Below are 13,321 nucleotides of genomic sequence, written 5' to 3' on the forward strand. Positions count from 1 at the left end.
TTGTATCCTGTTTTTGGAGATACAGAACTTATTTGAATAATGCTCTGAAAATCCCTTCAATAAGTCACTTAAGACTACTTAATCCAGCAACTTCAAATCCAAGTTTGCATGGACCACTTTTATTTACACGTTAACATCTACTGATGCCATGTGTAACTAGTGTATACTTTCCCCACTGCCTCACTTTAGGGAACTCTCAAGAGGCTTAGTTCAAACCTTGCTCATGTTAGTGTAGGTGTGGGAGTCCCTTGCCAGCATCATTCCAGATGTCCAGAAGTCCCCTTTGGGCTTGTAAGGATCCTGGAGACATTGTCTTGGGATATCTTCACAGGGAAGCTGGATATATGGGCTGAGGCAAGATTCCTGAGACGGGCTGTTGAGGACGCTAAGTCCTGACTGAGTCAAGTTCCCATTCGTGTAACCTAACTTATAGCTGACTGGCATATCTCTTAAAAATGGGACAATAATAGGTTGATCAGACCTCTCATTCAACTGGCCTCCTGGTCACTTGTAATGCTGCTTTGTTGCAATCCTATGTTCTCATTTTCAGGCCATTTTCCTTGTGAATGGGATGGATCTATGCTTTAATAACATCTCAGCTGATTCAGATGTAGGTAGATACCTGACCAGCATGTGAAAACACATAGTTTTCAACAAACTGCTTCATTACAATGCCAATTTTTGCTGATTGACAGCATTCAATTCAGTTTTTGGCCTTTTTTTCCATTCTAATACACATAATAATGCCATTTACATGTATGGCACATTCTCCTAATAAAGGAAGTATATTTGATTGCAACTGCATAAGTGTCCTGATATTTTAGGGATAACCTGAATCTACTCTAATTCATCTAAAAATAGAAACCATTCTCCAAACGTAAATGCTATTACAATTCTTCAGAAGCATGCAGGAATTGACCTGTATAACCCAGGAAAGCTGGACATGTGAGCATCTCTTCCGAAGCCTGAAATTGGCCATGGGAGGGATATTTATACCACAGAAGTAAGCAAATGCTACAGGTCAGGAAATTTTAAAAATGGTGATCACCGCACCACTGTCTGAGGTGCATATCCAAACGAATTGTGATACCGTGTTCTGTTAGGGCACTGAGGTGAGAATGTACGCTTCATTCTGTTTCGGGGTTTTTTGTTTTTTGTTTTTTGCAGTCAGGTACTGTAGCAGATCAAGAACACACCAACCTTGGTACACATTCTGTTTGCCTTCACTTTGTGGTGTTTTGGCATTTATTCTGAGATTCAGATTGACAAGATAAAATGTGCATGATAACATGAATTCCTGGGATACATATGTGGGTACTGTGGATAGCTTACTGGAATGAAACTACACAGTATGTGACACATGGTAGGCCCTTAAATACACAGTAGCTATTGTTAGTCTTTTCTCTACTACAGGAACAGTGATGTCACCTGGAGCCTAAGATGGGCTTCAGTATCTATGTTTCTGCTGAAATGTCCTCATTGTTTCCTGCACTGTCCTGCATCCGTCTACACGATTCACTCTAGGGCCTCCACATTTCAGACTCTAGGGTCTTTCTAGAAATGCTAACTCCCACTCTAGAGCCTCTCTAGAACAGCTAACTCGCAAGTACCATGTCCACATGTTCTTGGATCATCTGCAAGACATTCTGTTCCCTTGCAGTCTGGGATGAGGAGTGAAGGTTGGAATGAAAGTAATTTCAGGGTGATAAACTCCATTGAATTGGTTATGCCTTAAATGCTATCCTGTTCCTGACACCCATAAGTTCTCACAATAGAAAGGTACATTGGAGAATAGTAACAGACAAGACACTTTAATTATATTGAAGAGGGGCGCCTGGGTGGCTCAGTTAAGCAACTGCCTTCGGCTCTGGTCATGATCCTGGAGTCCCGGGATCGAGTCCCGCATCGGGCTCCCTGCTCAGTGGGGAGTCTGCTTCTCCCTCTGACCCTACCCCCTCTCATTCACTCTCTCTCTCAAATAAATAAATAAAATCTTTATAAATAAATAAATAAATAAATATGTTGAAGAGGCATATTTTCAAATATCTTGAAAGCTCTTTTGGGAAGGTTTCGAATTACATATTTACAGATCCTCACATCATGAGCTGACCCTGGACACCTTGACAATCCACACAGAATTTTCTGTTGTTTTTTTCCCCTCTCTTTTTAACCACAAGCTACATCCTTGACCCACCTCTACTAGCTGACCCACAGGTATTTGCTGTTGACTGTAACAAGAATTAATTCTGTTCCATTCAATAGGCATTTGCTAAGGGCCTGTGTGCATTTTTAACTTCAATTTCCTTTTTGGAAAATGCAAGTAAATTATTTTAGGCTTCAGGGGGATTATTTGAGATGTAATTGTTATGTTCCAGCCTAGCTGTGCTATTTATTTTTATGTAACTATACAAACAGGTGTGTATTTGCTGATATTTTACTTATTTGGATGAGAAAATCGGAATCATTTCCAAAATAGCAGAGTTTTACAAGCTCTTGGGACCGGGAACTGGGTCTTAGTCACCTTTCTGTTTCCTCATAACTGAGCAGAGTGCCTTGTACAAGAAGGTGCTCAGTAAATGTTGCATTGAATCATTCTCTGTACCTCAGGTGTCTACACTGAAGATGCTCTCTTTACCCTGAAACCCATCATCTGATGTCCCAAATGCATTGTCATCATTTGAGACAGAGTGAAACTTCATGTTGAGGTTCTTGAGTGTTTCACAATGTTATTACATGGGAAAGTTTATATTGTTTGATGTTTTCAGTACTTGCCTGGAGTCTCATACCTGTACACCACTATTATAGGCAGATAAGCTGTCTCCTTACCTGATTCTGGCCCTGGGAACATGAAGCATATTAGGGTCATCTGCTTTAGTAAAGACTGGCTCAGTATCTATGCATGGTCATTCTTGCTAATGCTTTCAGTTTTCTGCCCATACTCTCTACCTGGGATATAATCTTAATTATTCTCTATGGATTCCTGTTAATGAGTTCCTCTGGGCATGGGTCCCTCTCTCCCTCCTTCCATTTCTCCCTCTCTCCCTTCCTTCCTTCCTTCCACAGACTATTCTGGAACACCTGTATGTGTCCAGGGCTTGTGTGAAACACTGGGAATTCAGTGACAAATAACATAGCATTGACATCATTGAGGAACCACCAGCCTAAAAGAGAAAAACGTAACAATTAACTGTGGTGTAACTTTGACAACTCACAAACGTGCTTTCGCAGGAAGGAAAGTGTGTTGGGAAAGTACTGGTGTTATTATTTGGCACATGTATTAGTGTCAGTTTTCTAGGGTGCCATAGCAAAGTACCACAAGCCTGGGTGCTTTAGACAAGAGAAATGTATTTCCTCATGGTTCTAGAGGCTAGAAGTCTAAGATCAAGGCGTTGGCAGGGTTGGTTTCTTCTGAGGCCTCTCTCCTTCGCGTAGGTTGCTTTCTTCTTCCACTGTCTTCAGATGTTCTTATCCCTCTTTCTATGTCCTAATGTGTTTTTATAAAGAAACCAGTCATATTGGAGGAGGGCCCCTCTAGCAACCTCATTTTCACTAATTACCTCTTTAGACGTCCTGTCTCCAAATGCAGTCCCATTCTGAGATACGAAGTTAGGACTTCAACATATGAATTTTGGAAGACACAGTTCAGCCCACAACAGCACGCTGAAAATTCAGCATCTGATAAATTATATAACCTGCCAAGGTATCCTGGTAAGTAAGGAGTAGAAGTAGGATATAAGATGATTCTAGAATGCGAATTCCTTCTACACCTCTGTCCTACCTTTCCAAGTCCCTGTTACAAGACTACTGAAACTGGATCTTGCTCCTTATACTCTGTCACTTTTTTTTTTAAGATTTATTTATTTATTTGACAGAGAGAGTGAGAGAACACAAGCAGGGGGAACAGCAGAGGGAGAGGGAGAAGCAGGCTCCCCACTGAGCAGGGAGCCTGATGTGGGGCTCCATGCGGGGCTTGATCCCAGGACCCTGGGATCATGACCTGAGCCGAAGGCAGACACTTAATGACTGAGCCACCCAGATGCTCCTCTGTCACTTTCTTTTTGATAGGGTAGTTTGAGCCCCAGTGTTTTCTAGGGCTTGAATTTCTGAACCCATCAGAATCTGACTTGGCCTATCTGCTTATAGCTTCAGTGTTTACCAACTTTGCTCTACTTGTAACTATCATCCTCTACTGCAGATCAGACTTAGGGTCAGAGGTACTTACTAGCATCAGAGGTACTTACTGCTTACCAGCAGACAGGTACTTCCCCTGCTTCCCAACTTCATCGCAGTTAGGTAGGGCCATGTCGTTGACTCTAGGCTGTGCTCTATCAGTGGAAATGATGTGGATTATTCTCTGCCTATTATGAACCTGTATTGCAGGCTCCCACGCTGCTTTCTCTTCCCTTGTTCTAGAGACCTGTAAGCTATATATTGAAATGATAACATTATAAGATCAGATCTGCCAGGATTGCTGAGTACCTGCACTGAGATTTGAGGAAGGAAAAAACACACCTCTGTTGTGTTAAGCCAGTGAGATTTTTTTTGGATTAATTTATTACCACAGCATGGACTCATCCTGACTTAACTTAGCCCAGTCAGATTGGAATTGTGTTGTCTTTCTGTATTCCCTTGAGTCACTGACCCACAGAGTCTCTGAGGTTACTCTTCTTTTTCTAAAAAAGATTTATTTATTTATTTTTAGACAGAGAGCACACATGAGTGGGGGGCAGGGGCAGAGGGGGAGAGAATCCAAAGCAGACCCCTCACTGAGTAGGGAGCCTGACCTGGGGCTTGATCTCTCAACCCTGAGATCAGGACCTGAGCCAAAGTCAGGAGTCCGATGGTCAGCTGACTGCACCACCCAGGCATCCCTGAGGTTACTCTTCTTACCTAGAGAGAGAGCACTTACATGCCTTCCCTGAAGGAACTGACCTTCTGAGCCTACATTCTTGTTCTTCGCCGCTGTGTGGTATCCCATCAGATCACTCTGATGTCATTGGACTGCCACTTCCAGCCCTGCCTTGGTTGGCTGCCACCCAAGGTCTAGTTCCGAGAGTAGGACTCCCCTAATACCTAGATGTTCTGTCTCCTGAGTCCTGCATCTTAGTGGAGTTCCATTTTGCTTTTAAAATCAGGCAAAAATCCACCTGGAAAAAGCTGCAGAGAGAATATTCCCAGTTGTTAATTTAGTGAGAGTGAAGTTATGTTAGCTCATTGAAATTTAATTGCTAATGGGTTATAAGATCTTAGGAACTACAGGCCCAGCATCTGTCTCTTTTTAGTGTCTCAATTATCACCATAATAATTTAATGGCATCCTGTTGAAGAAGCATCGTTGACATGCTAATGAATGGCACCCTGCACATTTCCATGAACTTCACATTCCCTAGGTGATCATTTAAGCCAGGCATTTCAGATTTCTATCATTACTTGGCCACACAGACTGGCTTAAAGGTTGACATATATATATATATATATATGACATATATATATATATATATATATATATAACACACACACACACTTAACACTAAATTGCAAGTGTCTTAAACTGTAGTCACTTAAAATTTTATAAATATGCACAAAACTGAGGTAATCCATGGGAACCTTAGTATCTACTTTATTATCTAATTTAATCCTGACCTATTGCACTTAAGATTATCTACTTGGCTGTTTCATCAGTGTTTAATGACTGGCCCCCTCTGTATTATTTTGCTTTTCCAATTAATTGTTTATTTTCTTTATGTTTCATTTTAATGTTTTCGGGTTGTACTAAATTATTTGATTTTTATTTATTTTGCTTAATTTATTCCACACGCAATTACACTACACTCTTGACTTTGTATTGAACGCTGAGTAGTATTAGCCTAAATTTCTAGCCACCTTACAGCCTTTTTAGAAGGAGGGAAGACCAAAATAAATAAACATAAAAACATTTAATTTTCACTTCGCTAATTCCAATAACATAGAAGCTGTTGGAATTTAAATTGAGATTTGTAACTGGCCTAAGAATGCACAAAAGCAATTTTTTCGAGGTTTTTTTACTTGACGTAGTTAATGAACATAAACGGAGATGATCTGCTTAGAAAGCACTAAGCATTTTTTTTCTTTTTTTAGCACAGTTGTACATCTCAGTTGCCATTGGGATTAATTTAGCATGGATTTTAAAAGTCTTTGGAAAATTGAGACTTGTGGTCAAAAGAGAGCAAAAAAGAACAAGCCACAAACTGAGGGAGTTAGGTTGGAAAGAAAGAAGCATTTCTTGATGGTGAAGTTCACTTAGTTGTAGCAGAAATTGCTAAAGGTTTGGGAATTTCCTGCCCAGCAGACCTTGAAAAAAAAGATAAATACTAATTTGTCTGGAAATATTTCCATGACATCCTGTCTGAATTTGGTCAATTAGCTGATTAAATGTCTCCCTGTGATTGGGCGCAGTTGCTGAAATGGTAAACAAGAGAGAACTGCTGTCACCGGGGATGTTTCGACCTTAATCAGCGAGCTTAATGTGAACTGTGTGTGGAGCATGTTTCACCTTCACACAGTGGCCTGAAGCCTGTGTATCCTGGCAACTCAGACTCATGATGTGAAGAACATGAACTTTATTATCTGGAGGGCATCCAATCTGAAGAAAATCCATTTCTTCGGACTCTCTAAGGCAATGTAAAGTAAGAGCCAGGCAATTATCTAGAGAGTTTTGGAGAGTTCATGAAGAACCCCAAGCAGCTTCTCCTCCATGGGTGACAGAAGTTAAAAGTAGAAGAGGAGGAGGGGGGTTCATGTGTTCACGGCTCTCCTGGACCCCACAGATCGCTGTGTCAAAGTTGAATACTGTAGCTCCTTGGACCACAGGTAGCAGGCTAGAAGACATGCATCGACCCCACCCCCCACAATGGCTCCTTAGATTCTAGTGCAGACTTCCCCCACACAGCTACCCCGTGTTCCCCCTTTCCGGGGAGAAACAACATTGAATTCATTCTTCCTAGGCCTGGTAAAGAGAGGACAATGAGTCCCTCAGTTTCAGCAGAGGAATCGAATGGGGTATGGAGAAAATGCTAGATGCAAAAGCATTTATACTGGAAGTGCAAAACCAAAATCATAGACCAGGAAAGTAGTTTTCAGTAAAACACACTTTACCAAAAAAGTACCAGTTGGCTACAGAGGAATGATACGAATGTTAAGTACAAAGAATTGTGTATGTAACTAAGCTTACCCGACATACATATGATTTGGGATCGCCACCGGTCATGGCAGTTAAAGAGGAGTGCTTATGAAGTACTTAATTATATTTAAATAAGTAAATACTATCTACCTACCATATATAAGGTAATGTATAATAAGCTGTCAGGGCTACAGAGACAGTATTCCAAAGGGATTTAGAATTTGGCAGGGGGAAGGAAGGAACTAACTGCACCTTTCATCTAGTATTTCATCTAATCCTTGCAAGTAAATAATGTCCTCCTCATTTCCCTAGCACATAGAGGAGGAAACTGAGGCTCAGAGAGATTAAACAATTTGCCCAACATTATGCTTTAGTATGTGTTTCAGTCAGGATAACATGCAGATTGCAGATGATTATATCAGGAATAATGTAGCTGATCTATTGGGAAAATAAATAAAACAGATAATTATGCATTCCGTCCCCTTTAACATAGTGATTTAGCTTACTGGTGCAGTCCTTAGCCCATCAAGGTGTGGGATTTTCCTGGCCCTATGTCTGGGACTTCAGCTGGTCCCAGTTTTCATCTCAGAAGAATTCCTCCTCCAGTTTTCCTAATCTTGTTAAATGACAACTCCATGATTCCAGCTGATCAAACCAAGAGGCTTAGTTATTCCTCACTCTTGTCTTTCTTTAGCACCACATATTCAGCCAATTAACGACTCATGGCAGTTTTACCCTCAAAATAAAATATATTTAAAATGTGAGGACTCTTACCTACTGGCAGTGCTCTATTCTAAATCAACTGCCATCTCGCGCATCTTTTCTCTACGATCGCAATGGGCTCTTCTCAACACGGCTGCCTGAGTCACCCTGCTGACAGGTTATGCCGTGTGTATTCTCTGCTCGAAACATTCCATCAGTGCACCATCTTATTCAGAGTCAAAGGCAAAGTTCTTATGTTGTCCTTCAGGGCCATCCCACCATCTGGCCCTGCTCCCTCTATGACTTCATTTCTTACCACCTCCCTTTCACTCACTCAGTGCAAACCATACTGCACACCTATCATTCCTCGTATACACCAAACACGTACTTACCACCTGGTCTCATGTTCTATCTCCCAGGAACACTCTTTCGTCCAATATTTTCCTGGTTTTATGCATATCTGCATAAAATACAAATTGGCACAATCTATTTGGAGGGAAGGATGTAGGCGATGCCTTAAAATATTCATATCATCTGAACCATCAAGTTTTCTTTGAAGAATTCCCCCTAAGGAAAGAACACATTATAAATGTAAAGATTTATAGGCAGAGATACATAAGTAGTACAATATATTTGTGAATACTATTGAGATCTAGGAAATATAAGTGCCAAAATGATGGGATTCTTTAAATAAATTATGACACTTTGATACCACAGACTACTGTTCATTCATTGAAAATCATGTTGTAGGACAGTATTTGTTGAAAATATTCCAGCAGATTACCATTTTATAAAATGACAAAAATATGTCTGAGCCAAACAAAGGGGCAAACCAGCAAGGTAGTGCCTTAGGTGTCAATATATATGGGACACTAAGCATCACTGGGAATATAATGAAATGGAGAAAAGCATGTTTATCAGGGCACCTTTGAGGATTAGGACTATTTTGAGAGACTTGATACTTTAGTGTGGCAGTTAGGGTGGGTTTGGAGTGTTGAGATTCCCAAGATCATGCTCCAGTACTAAAACATGGCCATGAAATTTCCTTTTTAAGTAGAGCAGGCCTGATAAACGAAGATTTTTGTGTGGCTCCTCGAAGCGTACAAGTTTGGGGGCCTGAGTAGTGCAAAGTGTAGACGAAGCCTGATCCATGACCTTGAGATCTCCTTGTCTGATCTTCTCTCACCTGATCCTTACACCCTCCCTTCTAAAGAAATACTGATATGAAGGGGCTACCCAATGATTTACTTGAGCCTGCGATACCCAGGAGTCTCAGCCATCTTGATGTATACATGTTACGTGATAAGTTTTTAGGATTCTAGGATTTCCATTATCTTTAGTTAAGCTTTTCAGGTTCCTTTAGTGTTTGACACAGACTAATTTTGAATTGAGGAAGAAAACTATCATTGAAGGAAAGAAAATAATTGTAAATTTTATAAAGATAAATCCAAATCATGACAGAATTTGCAAAGATAGATTATTCAACAGTGTTTACAGATGCATTGGAGGAAAATAGGGACAGAGAAGAAGCCTTTAGATTTGAGGGCAGAAGGTTGAAGGCAACCTTGAAAAGGTGGACAGCTTAGTGGCAGAAGCAAGACTGCAATACACTGAAGGCTAGAAGGTAAAATAATTTTAACAAAAAATGAACAAATGAAGGGCACCTGAGTGGCTCAGTCGGTTAAGCATTTGCCTTCAGCTCAGGTCATGGTCACAAGGTCCTGGGATGGAGCCCCATGTCAGGCGAATTGAATTCCTCAATTCAAAATTAGTCTGTGTCAAACACTAAAGGAACCTGAAAAGCTTAACTAAAGATAATGGAAATCCTAGAATCCTAAAAACTTATCACGTAACATGTATACATCAAGATGGCTGAGACTCCTGGGTATCGCAGGCTCAAGTAAATCATTGGGTACCCCCTTCATATCAGTATTTCTTTAGAAGGGAGGGTGTAAGGATCAGGTGAGAGAAGATCAGACAAGGAGATCTCAAGGTCATGTATCAGGCTTCGTCTCTGCTCAGCGGGAAGCCTGCTTCTCCCTTTCCCTCTGCTGCTCCTCCCTCCCTCCCTCTCTCTCTCTCAAATAAATAAATCTTAAAAAAAACGAACAAATGAATTTCTAAGCAATATTGAGGATAAACTTGCCTTTTCTGAAATATTGTTGGATGGGTATTTTAGATCTAGGAAGAAATAAATAATAACTGACAGTTTATCCAACAATCACAGATTATACCTGCTGTGTGCCCGGCACTGTATAAAACCATTTACAAATAATAGTTAACTTAATCCTCATGCCTCATAACAGCAACCATATGAGGTTAGGCATTATTATCCACATTTTACATATGACAAGCTGAGATAGGGAGCCAATAACATGCCTCAGCTAACACAGTACATGGTAAGAACAGGATTTGAACGTAAGTACGTTAAACAGTGTAACTAGGCCCTTAACCATTACACAGAATTGCTTCTCCAATACTGTTAAAATGAACAGGGATGGGGCACCTGGGTGGCTCAGCCGGTTAAGCGTCTGCCTTCGGCTCAGGTCATGATCCCAGGGTCCTGGGATGGAGCCCCGCGTCAGGCGGGAAGCCTGCTTCTCCCTCTCCCACTCCCCCTGCTTGTGTTCCCTCTCTCGCTGTGTCTCTCTCTGTCAAATAAATAAATAAAATCTTTTTAAAAAAATGAGCAGGGATAATAGAGAGTCTGGCTTTGGGAATACTATACACAGAGAAAACATGATTGTCAGTAAAAGATCAAAAAAGGCAAGACCCTGTGGGACTGAGACTATAAAACAGGGTACAAATGTCTTAATGCCAGAGTGACTTGTGAGAAAGGCACATTTTCGGAATGGGGTGTGTGCTGGGCTGTTGTCACATCTAGGGAAGAAGAATTGAGTGGGAATTTCTAGGAAAAAAACACAAGGCAAATCTGTAGAGTGATGGCTTGCTGGCCAGGCAGGACAGAAGCAAAAGGTCATCTTGTGCAGAGATTCAGGGATGGAATTGTGTCGGACTGAGAACACTAATTGAAAATGGGAAGAAAAGTACTGACAGGCTTTTGACAAGACTAGAAGTTGTTAAACGAATTTCCATTGTAATATGTTTACATACCCTCAAAAATGAGCTCTTGCACTTCATAAGAGGTTCTTAGTGTACCCACACGGAGGTTGAAGACAGCGCCTAGTTCCAGGGGTAGTTGTCGTCCATGCACGACTCTGGACGTGCAGTATCAGGATCACTCAGGAACTTGCTAGAAATGCAAACTATTAGTTGTCACGGTCCTGCAAGACCTATGGAGTCACAAACTCTTGGAGTGGGGCCCAAGAATCTCTGTGTTAGCAAGCCATCCAGATCATTCTGATGAAAATCAGGTTTGACACCCAACAGTCTGGAAAAGCCATGAATCCATTAACATGTAGAGAATCCTGGAGGAGAGTAACTCACCCATCCCTTCAACCTACCTGCCCTACCCTAGATTTATGCAATCTAGACCTGGAAGGGAGGCCTGCTGGAAGACCGATGGCTGGCCTGGCTGAATCCAGATTCTGGAAAAGGACAATGAAGAGATGAAACAGATATAGCTGATGAGGGATGGGGAAAATTTAAGTGCAGCTGCGTCGAAAGAGCCACATTAAAATATGTCTTTTTTTCCTTTTACACGCAAGTCATGTGCACTCACTGTTTACCTCTTACCTCCTTGGTGATCCTCACAAAATGTCACAGACCTCTAGTACAGGTAGACCTCTGGGATGAGAGGAGAGCCGAGGATGTACATTGCTTGTGTTCCTTGATGAGAAAAACGTTTTCACAACTGACCGTAGCTGTTTTGACTCAGCCGCATCGAAATCATCATGGCTAATTGGCCGTTTCAAACCGCCATGTTTCAAAGTTGGATCTCGGGATCCAACAAATAAAAAATACTTCAGAAAGGTGAAGTTGGCTCATTGCAAGAATTCAAGTAAAAGAGTTTTCAACATAATTAAACCCCAACCTCTTTTGGCAACAGGACCCAATTTGTGTTTTCCAGTGCTAGATTAAAAATAAAAGAATATCCTTCATTAACTGTTATCACTATTCTGAACATGCCAGAAGATCATATAACAGACCTATCCAGAGGTTTGAGATGAGAGTCTTCTCTCAGGGTCAGGGGTATGAATCTGGTGCAGGTTGATTGGAGGGGAATGAAAGTAATCACTACTGGAGGCTCTCTCTGATGGATTAATTAGCTGTGAATGAAGCGGTGGCTTGCCGTAAACTGTATGTTATAAGCAGTTTCTATTAGATGGGTGATCAGTTGCATACAAAAATCACTTCTTCAGGTAGGACCAGTGTCCCTCCACAGGAAGGTGATGGCATCAAGTGGCAGACTTTCTTAAACTTTGCACTGCAGCTTCCTGAAGGCCTAGGAGAGTCTATGGGTACCGTAAACTAGGGGTGTCCTGGAGCTTTTCCACATCAGTCTGCCATGAACAAAAAAGCTTCTGTCAATTTTTTTTATTTTAAAAATTTAAGAAGAGATTGCCTTTCACTTAGAAATATATCCATGTTTATTTTGATCTGAAAATAATGATTTAACTCTCTACCATCAAGAAAAATGGACACTTCAGAAAGATGGATAACTTCTGTCCTGTGGCTCAGGATATATTACTATATTTCCTCATAGATCCAGGGTTAAAGAGTAGGAAGAAAAGTGGGTCTGAGCTTTAGTGTTTGCTAATGATTTGGTGCAGTTTTCCTGATCTGTTTCAAAGTCTGCGAATAAGGAGATGCCAATAATTCCTCCACCATTGTAATTGTTACTATGAAATTTTAAAATAATATGCCTAAAAACTATTTTGTAAATTATAAAGTACTGTAAAAATATCCAGGGCACTGTGAGTCTGATCATTTATATCCAGATACTGATCAGCTTACCCAGCTCTATTTGATGTGTATTGGCTATCAACTGTTTGGTTGTATAAGGAAACATAACTGACCAGAGCAAGATGCATGTGGCTAATTTCACATCACTGGTTATTTACCAAGATATAAACAAAAGCAAGAGTATAATTTAGCCTAAGCTTTCTCCCACTTAAAAGAATTCCCTTTTCTTTTTTCTTTTAAAGATTTTATTTATTTAGAGAGAGAGAGAGAAAGCATGCACATGAGTGGGGAGAGGGACAGAGAGAGAGAGGGAGAAACAGACTCCCTGCCGAGCTCAGTCCCAGGACCCCAGGATCGGGACCCGAGCCGAAGGCAGACACTTAACAGACTGAGCCACCCAGGCACCCCAAGAATTCCCTTTTCAACATCAATTCCAGCTCTTACTTGATCATTTCTTGTAACAGGAAGCCCACCACACATCAGGGCAGTCCATGCTAGCTTTTCTCATCTCCAACTTTGTTAGAAAGTTTTTTGTTTGTTGTTTTGAGACCACTCAGTGTTAGGGCACGGATGGTGTCCCTCTCAAAATTCATAT

The sequence above is a fragment of the Eumetopias jubatus genome, unplaced genomic scaffold, assembly GCF_037043125.1.
Source record: "Eumetopias jubatus isolate StellerSeaLion01/CBP00866 unplaced genomic scaffold, mEumJub1_p1.0 scaffold_11, whole genome shotgun sequence".
NCBI classification, from domain to species: domain Eukaryota; kingdom Metazoa; phylum Chordata; class Mammalia; order Carnivora; family Otariidae; genus Eumetopias; species Eumetopias jubatus.